General features: G+C 43.0%; 1 protein-coding gene across 7 annotated transcripts in view; it reads right to left on the bottom strand.

Annotated features, from left to right (window-relative positions):
- The window catches only part of dlgap4b (discs, large (Drosophila) homolog-associated protein 4b), a 110695-nt gene extending 96015 nt beyond the window's left edge, over nucleotides 1-14680 (bottom strand). For 3 of the 7 annotated variants that reach the window (XM_030420196.1, XM_030420195.1, XM_030420198.1), the window contains exon 1: nucleotides 14199-14679. The gene's annotated coding sequence lies outside the window, so the exon portion shown is untranslated. Of the gene's footprint in view, nucleotides 1-14198 lie in introns of all 7 variants that reach the window. The other 4 variants (XM_030420200.1, XM_030420199.1, XM_030420202.1 and 1 more) reach the window with 2 other exon arrangements.
- Nucleotides 14681-18261: the final 3581 nt, after the last annotated feature.

The following is an 18261-nucleotide window of genomic DNA, read 5'->3' as shown; positions in this document are numbered from 1 at the left end:
CTGATTCCAGATATGTAAAATAGCATCCTCTCATTCACATCACTTTCTGCAATTCATGTCTTTTATGCAGCGTATTCCAGAGTATGTGATCTTTTCAACACTCTGCTTAAGGCTTTGTTTTCACTGAGTTTAATACGCTGTTAAATTAAAACTCCAATTACAGTGTGCATACTTTACTTCTGCAGTCCCCACAGAACAACCCACATTTGAGCTGGTTCATTTTTCCAACAGCAATCTTTATATTTAATGCTATTATCAAAACAAAAATGGAAAGTGATGTATAAATACTAAAAAAGTTCATATCAAATAAATGGTTTACTGAAGTCTAACGACACTGTATTGACATATTATATCCTTGTTGCTAACATCTGTCACTGGTGCTGTGGAGAGCTGGTGTAATATGATAAGTGCTCTCGCACTACGAGGGCTTATTCCTCCCTTCACAACTTCTCAAATGCACTGACAACTTGTCGATGACTCAGCCTGGTGAAGGCGACTGACGAAGGTTAGCATGAATTAGCACCGCAGTGCTAAGCTACCGTGACGCTGGGAAAAAAACCAAAAACCAGAGGATGATATAATTAGCTACACTCTCCTCAGATAAGCCAAGGGCACTTCAGGCCATTGAATCAAGACCTGCTTATGATTTGACTGGCAAAGATAACCTTGTTAATCGCCTTTGACTGGATAAATACTTGATGATGCAAGGCTACGGTTACAAACTAAGAGTTGAGCTTTTATTGGATGGTTGGATGGGTGTCGAGTGTTACCAAGAAGGTGCTATAAGAAGAAGTACGACACCTTATAAAGAAAGTGATGTATTTTCTCACACGCTGTCACTTGATGTATGAAGATATTCACAGAAACACCACAATACTTAATAAGACAGTCTTACTGTGTCACTTAAAACTGACTACCTATGGATTGTATGTTGAAGGCTGGTTAGAGATAAGCAAATTATTTCCTCTTTCACAAGAGTGCATTTCAGGATAAATTTGATGTTTTCACAAATAAACGATAGAGAAACACTGTTTCTGACACGGTTGATTTTTACTTACAACACATGTATTCTTCTCTGTCTATATGTGTAATTAGTGACAAGGTTTCGGGAGAGAATCAAGACTTTAGCTAGGATTCCATGTAAATCTATTGCATATTTGGAATGAATTTGAAATAAAGCTGCAAATAAAAATAGAAATAAATGCTTGTTTCCATCCAAAACTGTTATTTGATTATTTGGAGTCGGCTCATTGAGAGAAGCTATAGGAGGCCCCACTTCTACAACTGGAAAACCATTTTGCCATTGCATTGCATTTATAGACCAATAAGTGCACGGGAATCAAATGTAACGGCTACATAGTTGGGGTTTATTATGAACCCTTGTTTTACGAACTGTCAGGCAGATGCCACAATTGAACACAAAAAGGGGCATCATCTTTTACTCTCATGGAAGCGGTACTTCTGTGGGTGAGTGCAAAGAAGTCATTATAAAGAGAGGAAAACCAAACAAAGACTTGATTGACACTGACAGAGAACAATACAGGAGAGGCTGACATCCTGACATTTGCTGCTTGGGGAAACATTCCCTTTGTAGTTACAGATCAAATGCATGGCCCTAATATGTAGATTTATTAATACTGCACATTAGGTGTATGTTTTGTCTCCTGAGCATTAACTCTCATCATTGCTCATTTGTTTGTCTGGAGGTGGCATCTGAACTTGGCAGTCTCACTGTCTGTCTACTCATCTCCACCGACTCCACCTTCCTCCTCCCCTGTTCTTTCTCTCACTCGGTGATATCCTTTATGAGTCACCTACAGGTCTGCGCTGCAGAGGACTCCAGCAATTACTCCAGAACAGTTCCTATCCACAGCCATGGCAGGTTTATTTATATTTCAAACACGGGGCGCATTAAAGTGCCTCGCTAACGCAGAGATGGATTCAAAAATCAAAATAGACTAAAAGAAAAGCAAAATTAGCATTGAAATAATAATAAAATAATAGCACAACCTAACTGCTGTAAGACTTAAGATTTGGGCTATCGTCCCTTTTGGTCCAAATACAAAGCTTAAACTGTGCAGCATTCATAGAAATCACCAACATATAGCGCAAAGACGTGCACGCAGCTCAACATACTGTAACAAAAACAGCAGAGAGCAACCAAATTCTGCATCATTTCAGGCAATTAGAGAGGAAAACAAACTCTCTGTGTATCATTGTACAGCTTGGTTCCTTCACTCATTCCAGTGCCATTCATTTGTGCCACACTGTGTTATTTCTGGTGAGTGTACTTTATTAGCTCATATACAATTAGTGACAGAGAATCAGCCCGCCGCAACAATGCAATTATGCATCATGGCTCACCCCAGCACGCACTTTATTTTACTGTAAAGCAATAATCCCTGAAATTTTGATGTAAATACAGTCCTGTTTTTCTCCATGCTGATGCTGAGAGCTGTACACAGTGTTAGTGCCCTAGATATGGTCCAAAAGTGATGCTGCGATTATTAGATATTGCGATCATTAAAAAACAATTTTCATTCAATCTGGAGAACAAGCATCGTAGGCCAGTCAATCTTTGCAGCACTGCTGTTCTGTGACACATTTTACCTTCATAAAATAATTGCAGTTCTTGCGATTTGGATATTGCACTTAGTCATATTGCGATTATGATTATTTTTTGCGACCAGTTGTGCAGCCCCGCACAGTTTGTCTTCAGCTGTTTTGAACGCCGATGAACAGGTGCATCTTCCTCTGGTTGTCAGAAAGTGATGAAATCTCTTCATCTTTAGGTTACTTGGATGACCAGAAATTGCATTAAAGGAAATGTAAGAATAAAAAGGTCCCCTCTATTACCTTGTACAAATCAAAGCACTTAGACATGATAAAGCAGCCGCTAAAGTTCTGCTATTGCTTAAGAGCCTTATATTGGACCAGTATTTAATTAAGTTTCAGCTTCTTAGATCTCCTCTGAGTGCTAACATTCGTTCTGCTTCTTAGCCATTGAGTCTAATTTTAGCAGAATATGCTTGCAGCTGCAACAGATGTGCACTTACACTATAACTACACAGTTATTGCATTATATGTTTTAATGTGTATCAGTGTTTCTAGTGATACGCGCGCACACACACACACGCACACACACACACACACACAGACAGATACATCACATACCCGTACACAGTGTGACAGAGAGAGATGAACAGAGGGAGAGTGGTTATTTCTGAGGGCAACTGAGGGCAATAAGAGAGCCATAACAGTGTTTAAAAGCCTTTTACTGATCACTGGGGGATGCTGAGGTCGAGCCTCGATTAATTTGAGCACAGAGTTTGTTTTCGTAGTATATGTGAAGGCCAGGGCCTGTGTGTGAGCACGGCCTCATTTCCTTGGCGTGGTACAGAACCATTGGTTGTTTTTTTGTGGTACTCCATTCCTAAACTAACTTTTTTCTTAGCATCATCTCGGTCGTGGTTTCAAGTGAGCTGAGCCAATACTTTAAAGGTAAAGTGAAAACAGTGCAGACCACTGATTGGCCAGACAGAACTGTCACTTACGCAGCATGCAGCAACCAAAGTCTTTATCTCGTCTGCGCTCTGGCGTAGGCGTTTCCATACTGTCTCTCTCTTTATTCAAGCGATCTCTGTGTCAGGTCTTGCTGTGTTCAGCTTTTTCTGAAATCTGCGACAGCCACATACCGAGAATCAGCAACATCATCCTTTGCCATATCCTCCAAAGTTACCTGTGCTTGCGCGTTTTTGATGAGTTGAAGATTATGTCATGGCTGTTTAACAAGGCATCGCTGTGAAGGTCCTCAAAGAATCATGCCTACGACGAGGGGCTACAGTCTGCAGAGGAAAGCGAAATCGAGAAAAGCACCCGGTGCCAAGAGTAAGCTGTTCCATGCAGTGGAAACAAGGCTTACGTGTGTTTCAAAGTTGGACCGACACATTATCATGATGTTTAAAATAGCTAATGCAATTGTTACTGTGCTTGGATACACCGTGGTGGATTTTGCTAATTGTCTAAAGTACACAGATACAATTTTTCTAATTAGGAGAAAGCGTTTAGTTAAATTTGACCAAACACTTTTGAGCACTTGTGAAACACCTTTACATTATAAATATACTGACACTGAGAATGTTTAATTTATCAGCGAGACTCCACCTGAACTGCACAGAAGACATTATTATGGAGTATTCACAAACTGTATCTAAGCGAATCTATTCATCCCAGCACAATGTGTGCATGTGTGTGAAAGAGAGAGGGAGAGATGATTACTGAGGCATTGTGAGTAGATTTAACGAGTAAATTGAACACAGAGGTGGCTCTCCTCTCCGCGCATTCTTGTGTCCTTTAATTTCATTTTTTTCACTCCAGTGGGGGGGCCTTGCATCTCAATGAGGCTCCGTCCAGCTGGGAAGTGGCCTCACTACTAATGAAGAGCAATTCTCTCACACTATCAAGAAACTGGCGGGAGAGGCGAGGGGCAGTGGTAGCAAACGTTATCGGGAGAAAGAGTGCGCGGTGTGGTACTTTAAAGGGGAGTATGGACGGGTGAGAAACACAGAGAGAGTGGCGCAAAACATCTGCTATTCAAACAGACACAAAATGAGAGTCTTGTAGTATTTACAGTGCATTATCGTAAATGTAGGTATTCACATTCTACATGGAGAAAAAAATTCTCCAACATTACAATAAACCATCATACATTTGACTGTTTGTTTGTTCCAGCATAAAGACTGGAAGCACTGCAGGATGAAACCACACACGAGGCTTTGTGCTGGACTATTCATTTGGCCAGGGAGACTCATGTGTAAACTGAGGGTCACGTGCTGTATCGGAGACAACTGGACGCTGCTTCAGTTCTGAAGAGGCCTCTTGGATGAGAGCTGAGACGTCTCCAAGAAACCGAAACACATCCAGTTGCCTACGATATAGCACTCCCGAAGAATCCGACAAATAACCCCTTGTGAGGCCTTCATTTTTTTCTTCACTTTGGCTTTCATCCAAAACCATAAATATGACACGTATGACTAAACAAATCAAGATGAACTCTTTCCAAAGAAAACTGTCGGATTTCAGGATATCTGCTATCCACACTGGTACCTGGTACGGTCACAGAGAAACTCTGACCTCACAAATTTCTATCATAACATGAATTACTGGGGGTTACCCGTAAAAGTAAAAGAAAAAAAAAACTCTCTACATTCTCTGCTGTGATCCTGACAGGGACACATCCTCTTTGTCGGACTCCCAGGTCAACGCTCCCACCGGTATGATTGAGCAGCTGACGGATTGACCTCTCCTAACCGAGACACAGCTATGGACTGTGGCCATTTTCTCTCCATTATGTTTAGAGACGGGCCTCTGCCTGCCAGAGACAGGGGGCTAGTTGCTGAGGCTATCATTCATAGCAGAGAGGAGGAAAGGATTAAGGCCACTGAGAAAGAGCAGGAGAGAGAGGGGTTTGCATCTTAATGCCAGCCTGAGTGTGGAACAGCCTTGTTATGAGGTGGCTCAGTGGAGGAGGAAGATGTAGCGGCAGGGTGGGGTGGTAGGTGGCTGCTTGTAGGAGGTGGGGGAGGCAGGATTAGGGTGAAGAAGAAAATGTAAAGATGTAGAAAAAGAATTTGAGAAAAAATTAGGAGAAGAAGTGTAGAAGAAAGAGCACAAGGACGCCCACATCAACAGCTCCTTTTAATACTGCCAGTGCTGTAAACATCACATTGTCACAGATTAGTTCAATTCAACTGTCGCTGAATTGATCTGGCACCAAGAAAGAATGATTTTGTTCCAATGCAACTTGTGTCATTTCATTTTTAATGACCTCTTTTAACTCTCCAAAAAATTCAAAGCGTAAAGTCTGATGAGTCAAATTTGGAGCACAGTGTTCATTTCAAACAAATCTACAATAATCATTTATTTGTCTCCAACTCCAGAAACATGACACCTGATGAATCTGTTTTTTGTTGTTTTAAAAAAATGAAAATCTGATAACCATTAAAACATACACCCAAAGCTCATTAACTGAATAAAAGTGTCAACAGTGTCAACTGTAACTATAAACAACATAAAGCTAAAGTGGCACTGTTTCTGAAATATTTTTGCTGATGAAAGATACAACAGTACAAATTAAAATAACAGATAGAGGTGAGAACGGAGTTTGGTTTAGCAAAAAGAGTCTCTTTTCAACATCAGAATTGATCCACAGCTCAACAGACACACAAAGTGGGACTCACTGTCACACACACACAGATATATTTATATTTAAAGACACAGTCTACGTGCAGACACACAAACATAGATACTAACACGGATCCATCATAAAAGCATTTCACAGTGTCAGCTTTCTTCAGTCATGGCTGTTTGCTCTCACACTCTGTTAGGTTACAGTCAGTTAATCACCCCAAAGAAAACAGATCCTCTCTGAGCCAGAGCAGCTGAAAAAGAAAAGATCTCCTGATAAATAACTGATGTTGCACAGAGAAACTGAATCGCCCTAATATGTTGTACTCTTCTGGGTATTTGGTCTGTTGATCGCTTTAAGCTATCTGACGGCCAGTGTGACCACCCGACATACACGTGGTTCTGTTTGCCGAGTCTGGATGTTTGTTTCCCTCAAGATATTACAGCGCCAAGAAGGAACGTCAGCATGTGTCGGCTGGCTCAGTGACTGACTGACCACTACAAAATGCCCTTAGGAATCCAGGCTGTAGCTGAATCCATCAAACGCAAAATCAAAACACACAAAACATGCTTCCTGCTGTAGCTGACATCGAAATTGAAACCTGAGAATCGTTTGAATTTCTCCCAGGTATACCTTCGCTGACCTTAGGTGGGTGTTGTGCATACATTTATATGGTCATTAGCAGATCTCGGTAAGAATGCATAATCATCCCCGAGGTTCCACAGACTTCAAGCATTGCAGAAAAGAACATGTGGCGCGCCACAGTGTGAGGAATCTCCTTAGTGGATGTTTATTTGGATGCATGACATGCATTTCAAACAGGCAGCAGATAAACACTTGGCAAATCAGTATGCAAACTTTGTACGTATTGTACCTCTCCCCATGTCTGACCGGGATCCTCACACGATATCGCATCGACTGACATTTTCGTGTTCTGATTAGCATGAGGGCTTTCCGGATTAAAGATTGGCATGTTCGAGAATGAGACTGAAAAATTCAGCATTATCCAAGGGAGCAGCCTGTGTGTCTCACCCAACAGCCAAATGTCAATACTGTAACAATCTTTCTCTAATTCCAAGTGTGTTAGTCGCCTTAGCTTAACTGCATTTCATTTTCTACGCACACACACACACATACCGTAGGAGTAATCGATGGAGAAAACAGTGCCATTGAATGTTCACATCACTAATAATCCACTAAGAGACTTTTCTGTTCGTCAAGTGGGCTGTAATTCCTTTCTCAATCCTTGACTTGAAGGTGCACAAAGAGATTATTTTTGCAGTGCTAATGGCTGTTTCCTAGCATCGCACCAACCACAGCAGCATGTTATGTTGCGTGCAGAATTACAACAGCCTCAGTGGTAAAGCTCCCTCCTTGCCAGCCTGAACCCATGCCAACCCTAGTATCCCTGCGCAGCACGGCTAGCATGGCTATTAGCTGCAGGCCAGGTGAAGAGAGGGTTTGGCACCCCTTCCCGAGCCCGCCGCCTCCGGGGAAGTGAGACGTAAGGTTTAATTACAGTGGGATAGTCGCAGAAGAGGCTTTAATTGATGTCAAAAGTGTCTTTTCTTCATGTCAGCTACATCCACACTACACTGCTTTGATTTCCAAGGGGGAGAAGTGGGAGGTTTGGAGCAGGAGGAGGGACATGGCCTCTTTCCAAATCTTTGGTTTTCTGTTAAAACGGAATTTTCTAGTCTAGTGCTTAAGGGGGCTTAAACGTGAATGATGGACAGGTAAGAGCGAGTGAGGGAAAGGTAAGCAAAACGAAGTAAAAGAATGGGTGACAATGACATGAACATTTTTGCAAGATGACACACCGTTTTTGTGACTGTGACACGCCGCAATCAGCAGATGGTTGTGAATTGTGCCACGGCTGAATTTGAATGAAAACACTGCTTTCATTCAGGTCCATTATCCTCTGTGGCAATCACCGCAGATTAAACAAATTACCAATCGGGACATTGAGCTTTTTTGCTGAGCATAATCAAGTTTACCTGGAATATTCTTGTAGATTTTCTGGCATCTCGAATAGCTTTCAGTGAGGAAGGTTTGCTTGTTTTTCAATGCTAAATGGAACTGCAAGGCCAAGGCGAAAAAAGGTGGATTGTTTGACGATTTCAATGTGTGCAATACTCAGTTTTTACATAGCTGGCTATCCCTGTTTACCAGTACGGAATGTGGTGTCTATTTTTGCTCTCACATCAAAACCGATGCCGGCTCCTAATCGAAATCAACCTGTAACAACGTTGTAAAAAGGTGCAAACCTGTGATCTATTTCTAAAAAGCTGTATTGAGAACAAGTTGAAAAAAGACTGAGAGATATGAAAGATTCGGTTTCTTCTGCAGACGCAGTCTCCAACTGGGGGGAATGACGACATCTTATCTCTCTAGCGAGGCCGTTTAAATATAGACTTCTGCTACTTTATCTGTTTCTGCAGCTCTAGCGTCAGTTGATACACGATCACAGTCTTCCTTTGAACGTTTTTATCCTTGAACTTGAGCACCAGGAACTTTTTGTCTTTAGACATCAACATTATAACTCATATTTACTGCAGCGACATTAAAGAATCTGCTTAATTATCAATTACGACGAAGCCCACACACTGCAAAAAGTCATAACACCCTGGCGAACTCTGCAGAAACACAAAGAAGGAAGAGATTTTCTTCCCATTTCCCATACAGCCTTCACTCTTTCATTGATGCAATATCATGTAATGTAGCCCCCACTGACGGAGCGGTGGAATACACACCTCCGACTCTGCAGATATTTAATACAGGACTGCTCTATACATTATAAATGGCCCTCTGCAATATACCGTCCCTCTAAAATGAAGCCACTGCGCAAATAGAGAAAATAGAAACGACCTGCCCTTGGAATACCGCTGGGGTTTAAAATCTCTATTGTGGTGCTTCTTCTTTCTGTCCAGTACGTCACATGACAGGGACGCATTCCTCGCAGATAAGGTCAAAGAGGTCATCATGTACAGTAACCACACGACAACTCAAGAGGAGGTCGACGTCAGCAAATGAACCAAGAAAATAGACAGAAACAAAAGATGACAAATGTGAGAAATAAGTGCAGAGTTCACCAATTTTAGCAAATAATATCCAACATGGCTGGTGTGCTTCTTTTTTAGCTTGTGTGCGTGCGCTCGTGTGTGTGCATGTGTGACGGAGGCGAGCAAGAGAGGGCAGAGCGCCGCTGAGAGTGACGAGATGCGATGAGACACAGTTTTAGAGAGTGCATACTAGCAGGAGGGCTGGAGAGGTAGAGTGTGTGAAAGTGGACAAGAGAGCGAGAGAACAAGACAGGCGAGATGGACATAAATGGCTGTGAGTTAGCATAGCCTGCTAGATTTTTTCAGTGTGTTTTGGGTTTTTTTGCAGCTGAAGCAAATTGAGGCCAGTAAGGCAGCAGTAAGGGCTGCTTTTCAGGTCACTCAAAAAGCTGTGCTAAAAGGGTGGCTAGAGCTAAATCCATTGTTAATTTGATGGATTGAAAGACATGGCAACCTACTAAAGGATCCGAGTGTGTTGTAGTACGTCAGGCGATTACAGCTGGTCTCATGTCATCTATATAGTAGAGCCACCCTGGAAGTAATTTGATTAAACTGCTGGGGAAAAAAAAAACACTATTGATTTGTATTGATTACTATCCATGGCTGAGTGAAGCTAGGAAGGTGGCAGGGTCTGCCAAATATAAACAAAGTAAAACAGTATGAAATTGACTCGTCGTTTAAGGTCAGTTTGTTTATCCAGTTTATTCAGTACTGGAAACAAAGCCTATTTAGTTTGTGTGGGAATAAAAACATCAGTCAATGACGCTGTTTCTCTCCTGATTACAACTTCTTACCCAAAACTACAAAGTGCACAACCAAGGTGGCAAACAGGGAGAGCAGGATCCCACTTATTGTTCACGCTATCACAGTTTTTCGTCATTATATCTGCTTCTCTATCCTCAGCGCTGTGAGCAGGCCCCGCTCAGTCACGCTGTGGGACCGTGACTGCTGAGTGGACAGAGCTGCATGGGTGATTCATTAGAGTTTGTGGAGTAACTGACCTTGTAAATATGGGACTGGACTGGGAGCTAAATCATCGTCATCTCTGGAAGCAGGGCTAAATGTGAGGATGCTCCGGTGGCCGACACGGGCAGCCATTTCTCATTTGTATCCTATCGCTCGAAAGATGCCTCCAATTTTGTATTTGTTTTATATTCGCAGAAAACGAATCTCATGCTAGATATATTGTCTGTCGTCCTCCATAAAGACACATGACAGAGTGACCCACTTGATTCATGACTCCAAAGGCTGTCCTAGCTGGAGTGTTTTAACCTCTCCGCACCCACCCGCCCGCCGACGGGCGATTTCAGATAAATGACTGTATGTCTACACTGCGCAGTGACGTATCCCGCTTCAACTTTCATCAATATGGACATACTATACGTCGTTAGAAAGAGGAGAATCTCCGCAATTCATTCATCCAGTTGATTTTGCAGAAATCATGAGCACCAAACCATAAATCATTGATATTCACCAGCATGGTAAACGTGAGACACAAGAAACACACGGCGACTCCCTACCTTTGAAGCGGCCATAAAGCCGTAATATGTGTCCATTCCTCAATTATCTATATTCCAGTTGTCCGTAAGAATCCACTGATCAAAAGCATCAAAATGGTTTTTCATAAAATTATTCCAGCTTGTGAATATCGTCCTGTAAAGTCCATTTGTTTACCGTCTGCCAACTTTGTCCGGCATATAAAGTTCATACTTTACCGGCCGCACCGAAATGTTTTCTAGTTCCTGTATGGTGATGTTGGGTATGCTTGTTTTCATCACTTTGCTAGCTACAAAATAAAAGTGTCCCCATCTTTTTCTTTTCAGTTTTCACCCCAGCAGAGCCCCTGAAGTAGATCGAGCGCTGCCTGTTTGAAGGACCAATAGACTTTGTTTACTGTTTTTCGTTGCCTTAGTATAGGAATAGCGTATTGGCTATCGACATGTCAATAACTCAGGCTTCTAGCCAATTATTTTACCTTTCTAATGAGGGCAGGCGTGCCCAGGTCAGGTATTTATGAGCCGAGGGGTTTCCGTGCGTCTGGCGACTCGTGGGCGGACTTTACGCAGCAGACGCACGGTGAAGAGACGCAGCAAACATTTACATTTCTTCGTAGGCATTTTCAGAGTTTACAATGCCGAAAGCCAGGAAGAAATCCAAATATATCCGAGAAGATGACCAGGAATGAACTATAGCATCATCTGATGAGAGTCAAGACAGTGAGTATGACTCTGAGAGAGAGGAGATGTTCGCTCAGGGACATGACGACATCTTAGATCGGTGAGTAACGTTATCTTTGATCATGTTTTATTTATTTATTTAGTCATGACTGAAATTTGAATGAAAGTTAGTGGGTGGGTTTTTTTTTATGATTACAGTAAACAGTACAGTATACATTAGCATGTCATAAATGATGCTAAATGGTTAGCGCCCCAGGGCCTAATTAGCCTTGCTAAGTCTAGCTAGCTAGCTAGCTACTCAACTACTCAACCAAAGTTATGTAATCCTTGTAATCCTATTCTATAATGTCAGGGTTTTCCCTGCCATTATACGGCTTAGGCGCGGCGCCCAAGCGTTTTTGCCTCCCGCCTAAGCAGGGTTCTCCCCAGACGGTGGAACAGCGGCGCTACACCGCTAAACCGCTAGGTCAGCGGCGCTATACTCCGCGCGTGACGGTGACGAGCGACCGTCCCCCGGCTGACGGCGATGAGCGTCCGTCCGTCCGTGTCTCTCTCTTCCCCCACCCCCCGGGACAGACTATCCTCTAATTCCCTTTTATTTAGATTTTTTTTTTCAAGCTTGTAAACAAATTGAACTAGATCTTTTTCACTGACCAGACACTGGGAATATTCCCCCAATTCAATTATTCTGTTTATGTACAGTTATTTCCCTGATGTTTTTGTGTAATATATAATATCATATCCGTGTTTATTTGTTTCCTATGTAAATAACACCCCATTGAAATGCATTTATATATTTTTTCATTATATTTGGTAACATTTGTGCATTGCATTGTGTTTTGTAGGTCACAGTCTGACAGTGACGTGGATTGGGAGCCTCAAAGTAGGACACTCAGACGCCAAACCCCATCTCCTGCTGAAGGTGGTCGGCAGATGCGGCAACGATCGTCTGCATCCACCAGTGCTACCTCCCCCGCTGCATCTTTCACTGCCCCCTCTGGCTCAGGGGAAGCTGCAGCTTCTACACCAACTGCTGGACGTCCCGTGCTGCCAGACGTGCCCGGGGGAGGGGCAGAAGAGGAGGATCCTCCAGAGCACATAGCTCCCACACGGAGGAACAACAGTGGCATGATGTGGGGGATGACGACGTTGAGCCTGCTCAAGTTGCCTTCATGCCGGTGAGACAGCCCGGACCACAGCAGGAGACCAGAGTGGCAACCAGTCCACTGCAGTTTTTCAGACTGTTTTTCACCGACGCAGTGCTTGGGACTTTGATGGCAAACACTAATATTTTGTTGATATTGGCACAGTTATACATACAGTAATAGTGTATTGATAGATAATACAATCCTTGTTTGAAATTCAGTTCAGTATAGTCTGTCATTTTTGTATAATGGTAACTATTCTGTAGTGTCTTGTCACATGACAATATCTCAATATGGCCACCTAGAAGCGTGTGGAAACCCCTCCAACCACCCATCAAATGAATGTGTGAATAAATTATGTTTTGAATCATGGAGAAAGGTTTTATAGTCACCAGAATGCTTCAGTAATGTTTCCAGTGTCACAGAAGTGAGTAAAAGCATTTGGCACAATTTGGCCATTTGGAGACGTTTTGGAGAGGTTCGTGGACGCCAGTGACACCACAAACTAAAACCTCCATAACTCCCATAAGGGTAGGCCTAGAAGTCTAAAATTTCACCCAGGTGTAGTTGACAAGATGAGGACGGTATGTGCTATATTGCCATATGCCTTACATAAAGCACATCCTAGTTATTGTTATTCAAATATGACCTATTATTTCGAAGACAAAAAAAATGTTTTAGAGCCATGTTTGAACTGATGTCATTTTGGTTGTGTGTATGGTACATGCAAAATAAACACATTCACAGAAACTAGAGGTTGTCAGCTTTCAAATGGCGTATCATACATCCATCTCGGACTTGTAGTTCTTGTGTTATCAGCTTTTCCATTTGGGTATGCTAAATAGGTGAAGTTACTGAAAATAGGTGGGTGCGAACAGGTTAACCAATAAAAGCGATGGCTCTCAATGCTGAATAGCGACAGGCGTAAACAAGTCTCTCCAGTTTCCTTCAGGGCCACCTGACAATGGCAGACGGCCAAGTTCTGAAATCTTGCTAGAATACGCTTATAGAAATGTAGAATAAATCATATATAGCCTATACTATGTCTAGTGAGACCATATAAGCAACAATAACCTACAGTACATATAGTCAACTCAAGACAGTCAACACACACATCCTGTCGCCTTTGACTGACATGTCATGAGCCCAATTAGACAAGTCACAATGTCAACAGGCCGGTACCATCCCCCCCAAAACCCCTCTGGAAGGCATTCCTTTACCTGTCAAAAATTCATATTGCTGAGAAAAAGCGTGGAGGGGGAGCTGCATTATTACACACACACATCACAACATCACACGCACAGATCGCCCACTGTTGTTGGCTTTAGACTGACACTGTTTGAGTGCATGTAAGACGAAGAGAGAGAAAAAAAAAGCCAAGAATTAGCCTGAGCCCAACAGCCCTGTTTGTCTTTTTAAAAGCCGCAAAGGCGCAGTGTAAATACTGAGTCCAAAACAGCGCTTGAATCGGTATGAGTCACCTTCCCACCCACTTCGGACGAAATGTTCACTACTGTCTAACACATTTCACTTCGTATGTAAAACACGCACACACAAACACACACACACACACATCAGACAGCAACAGTTTTCGGGGTCTTTGGAGCCCCCTTTTTTTTTTTTTTACCTTCGACTGAGAGCGCCTCTTGCAAAATGTTGGAGACTTGGGAGGATTTATCCGTGTTTTGGTCCGTAACTTCCCGAGCAGAGCATCTGTTCGTGTCGGCAGAGAAGGAGAAGCGGAGTGAAGCGCTGAGCACCGTCACACCGTCACACCGGCGTCTGCCGCCTTTATTCGGCCGGTGAGTTTGTGTGTCTCCGGCGGGGAGAAAAACAAGAGCCCCGGTCCACGGCGGTCTCCTCCATCACCATCACCATCAGCACCACCGAGCTTTACATTCACCTATAGAGGCGTTGAGAGGCTACACATACACATGCAGTCAGGCAGACAGGCAGGCAGACAAATATGTAGGCAGGTAGATGTAGAGGAGGGCTGCCGCTGTCTGTCTGTCAGGCGAGGGGGGATAGATACTGAGATACTGCTGCACCCGAGCGACCAACTCCAGAGAGAGAGAGAGACACACACACACACACACACACACACACACACACACACACACACACAGATAGATAGAGAGACAGAGAGAGAGAGAGAGAGAGAGAGAGAGAGAGAGACACACACACACACACACACACACAGAGCGAGAGAGAGAGAAGGCAAACCACAAGTGAAAGGCTTCACTGTATTTAGGCAGACAGTCATTCAGTATATTAGTTATCTGTGTCCTCTTGTTTATCCCACATACTTTTGCACATTCTTTGCACTTAACCTCCCAGCAGACCATTCTGCACACTGCTCTGTTGTTGTTTTTTTGTTTTTTTGCAGTACTGTTTGAGGCAGCCATTGGCCTCCACTCATTTCCACTGGGGTGTGAAAATCTGCACGCAAATCCTTGAAACTCACTTGAATTGTCTAATCCATGCAAGTTAAACATCGAGAATGCCTTAATGAGTGAAAAACGTCCAGTGATGACGTCTTGCGGCAGAGGTCGAAGATACACTGATCACATCGCTAGAAACGCATCACCAGCAAATCCATTATCTTTATATGGTACGCTGTGGCTGGGTGCCCTCCTCTCTTGGTTGTTTTTTTTTTTCTTTCTTTCTAGCAGATACATTTAATATAATCTCAGATCCTGTCTTAAAGGTGCAATTTTGAAGGACTTTGTCAAGAATTAACTAAAATTACCAACAGAATGTGAATTTCTGGCGCTATGTCAAAAACTTCCTTTGCAAAGACATAAATTAAAGTAAGCATGCTAACCAGCTAGCACCTAGCCACTTTGTACCTTATAAGGTAATAGTGTGATAGCAAACAAGCGTCCGGGCAGAGTGAGCTAATATGATGGCTAGCTGAACGGTTAACTGACTAGCTAACGGCGGCTACAGTTAGCAGTTTCCCTGGTGATATTTAGCCTTCTAGTAGCCTGGAGTAGGATATTGACAGGTGTTATCACTACAACATGTTACAACAGCAAGTTGTCCCACCATGCTAACTTCTTTTTTGTTTACATATGTGTCCAAGTTGCACCAAACCTGACACAATGCTTATTTGGGTCCTCAACAACAGAACTGCCAAGAATTAAGTTAAATGGATGAGAAGTTCTTGAGATATGTGAATAACAGACAGACAGAGAATTATTGCTTTATAGTTCGTTTCGATCGCCAGTCTTTGTCTGTAGGGACAAAAATTCTACATCCTACATTTCATATGTTGCAGCTTGATGTCATTATTTGTTACACCGTCCCTATCGGCTAAATGACCGCACCTTTCAAACTCCAGATGTGACTCAAGGTTTTCTTGTCTCCAGTTTCGAGTCAACAACCTTCATGAAATCATCAGGTTTGTTCGTAAAACGCGTGGAGTGCCCCTTTAATTGTGGTTATACTGCAAGTAAATACAACACAGCAGTGATGATGCAACCTGTGATCGAAATGAATGCAGACTCGATCTTCGCTGTGACGGACAACTCAACATCAGCCAGTCTTTGTGTAGACTGCCAATCGAGAAAAGAGCAGAAAATACATGAAAACCAACGGCTGCTTTGAACTGTTGGGAAATATACATGAAAATATATAAAGCACGCATTCAAAAAATGCAACATGATTCATAGCTCGGGAGGAGGAACAAAACAAAGAGCACAGTAAATATTTATTCCTCATGTAACACTCACTTTCAGTATCATGGCTTAATTGCTTTGGCAACCCTAAAAGCTTATTTCCTGTAAAGCCAAGATGCCATATAAGAAGTGAAATGAGCTGAGAGAGAGAGAGAGAGTGCGGGAGATTTCTTTCTGCAAGATGTGCTGATTGTTGTCTTGCATTAACGGAAACAGGCAACCATACTGAATGCAAATAACACTGTAGATCTTCCCATCTGTTCTTATCAGGCTGCTCTTTTCTGTGTGGGGAATGTAATTCATTTTGTCACCCTCTTCTTTTGGCACCGTGAGGAGCCTGTGCATCGTGCCAATACAGCACAGACCGAGGTAAAAACCGAAAGGAAGTGGAAGACAGAGAGTTATGAAATGGATTCAGGACCATGGACAGCTCTGTGTGTATCCTAACTAGGCCAAACACTTTGCTCTGGTTCTCGCTGTCACCTCTTTTTATCGTGTCGGCCGATCTAAATTCAGCCTGGAACAGACTAAAGATACGCTGAGACCAATGTTGCTGTGCTAGAACAACATAAGTATGTACACAGTACTACCAGGACAGAACACAGAGGGGACACGTGCTGCTGTCCATTGACGGGGAGGTACACGAAGAGCGGCGAGATATCAAACAAGATTTAGTCAAGCTAATGCAGCAGGAGGACCTCGGGGTTATTGCTTTATTATAGGCCTGCTTCCACCTGTCACGTTTGATCGCTCTCGTCCCTGGGAGTGGAAGGCCGGGGGAGAGAATACAAGTATTTCATAAAGGTCGACATTTACCTGGATGTATTGCGAAGCTGAGCCCTTTCTCTCTCTCACACACACAATGGGAGCGAGGAAAACCCCATTCATAATTTTTATCACCGTTGCACGACCGTAAAACACTTCCCGTGACTGATTCTGTACCTGCCAGAGATGGGGATTCTAAGCTGGAGTATTAAAAAAATCAGCTTTGAATATTAAATTTGTTGGCAACAGCTTCAATTGATATCAGACTTATTAACCCTGACTGAGCTCTGCAGTAAAATAACCATTAGTGGGTGAGAAGGCAGTAGCACAGCATGGATCTATTCAAGACCGTCCCTCTCTCTCACACGCAATCAATACGTCTCTGCAGTCTACAGTAACCACTTCTCTCCAACATAGGGCGAGTTCTTGCTCATTGATCATCGCTCTTTCATTAGATGTCCCTTCAAGCACTTTGAGTTAAACATTTTAAACTGAACTGGTAATGAAGTGACTCCTCAGTTCACTTGACACTTTGCTCCGGGAGAGAGACAGGAGAGGATCTGCACTCAAAGAGCAAAGGTGCAACTTAGATTTTTCACATTTCTGCCTGGCATCTTCTGCAGAAAGCAGATGAGTAGCTGAAAGGAACCAAAGAAGACAGCCTGACTGCAAAAAAGCCTGTAAGATCCAGACCTGGACCCAGGACGACGCATGGCAGGAGCACATGTATTCCGATCATGTCTGCTGCAGCATGAACCTCGCAGATAAGCCCGACTCATGTGCGTTCGAATCAAAGAGGCTGCCTGCTGCTCTCCCCCCTCTCCAAGCATGTCTTTCAGCAGCATCTGTGCTGTGTGAGGGGGGAATATGAAGGAGGATTACCTGCTTAATTAGAAGGCGAGGTGAGTTTTGCGCACGCGTGTTTGTGTGTGTGTGTGTGCGTGTGAGGGCGTTATGTGCACACATGAGAGAGAGGGTGTAATCACCAGTAATCAAACACCTTAATAGGCGTCTATTTGAGATTTCCCACAGCATTTGCTTTACAACAGAGTGATTAATCGTGTGTCTATTATGCCACATAACCACATACATTAAAAACATTAATTTACATTTCAGTTAATTCAGCTTAATTGCCACAGCAGCCTAGAATGCATTCATATTCCACACGGGTGCTAGGAGGTAAATATGCGTTTGTTAGCGATTTATTAATGGATTGAAATGAAGGGCAGAGAATGACTGTGGCAA

Source organism: Sparus aurata, chromosome 6, assembly GCF_900880675.1.
Source record: "Sparus aurata chromosome 6, fSpaAur1.1, whole genome shotgun sequence".
Lineage (NCBI taxonomy): Eukaryota > Metazoa > Chordata > Actinopteri > Spariformes > Sparidae > Sparus > Sparus aurata.
The sequence above is the reverse complement of the archived record's forward strand: the minus strand, read 5'-3'. Positions and strand labels throughout refer to the sequence as shown.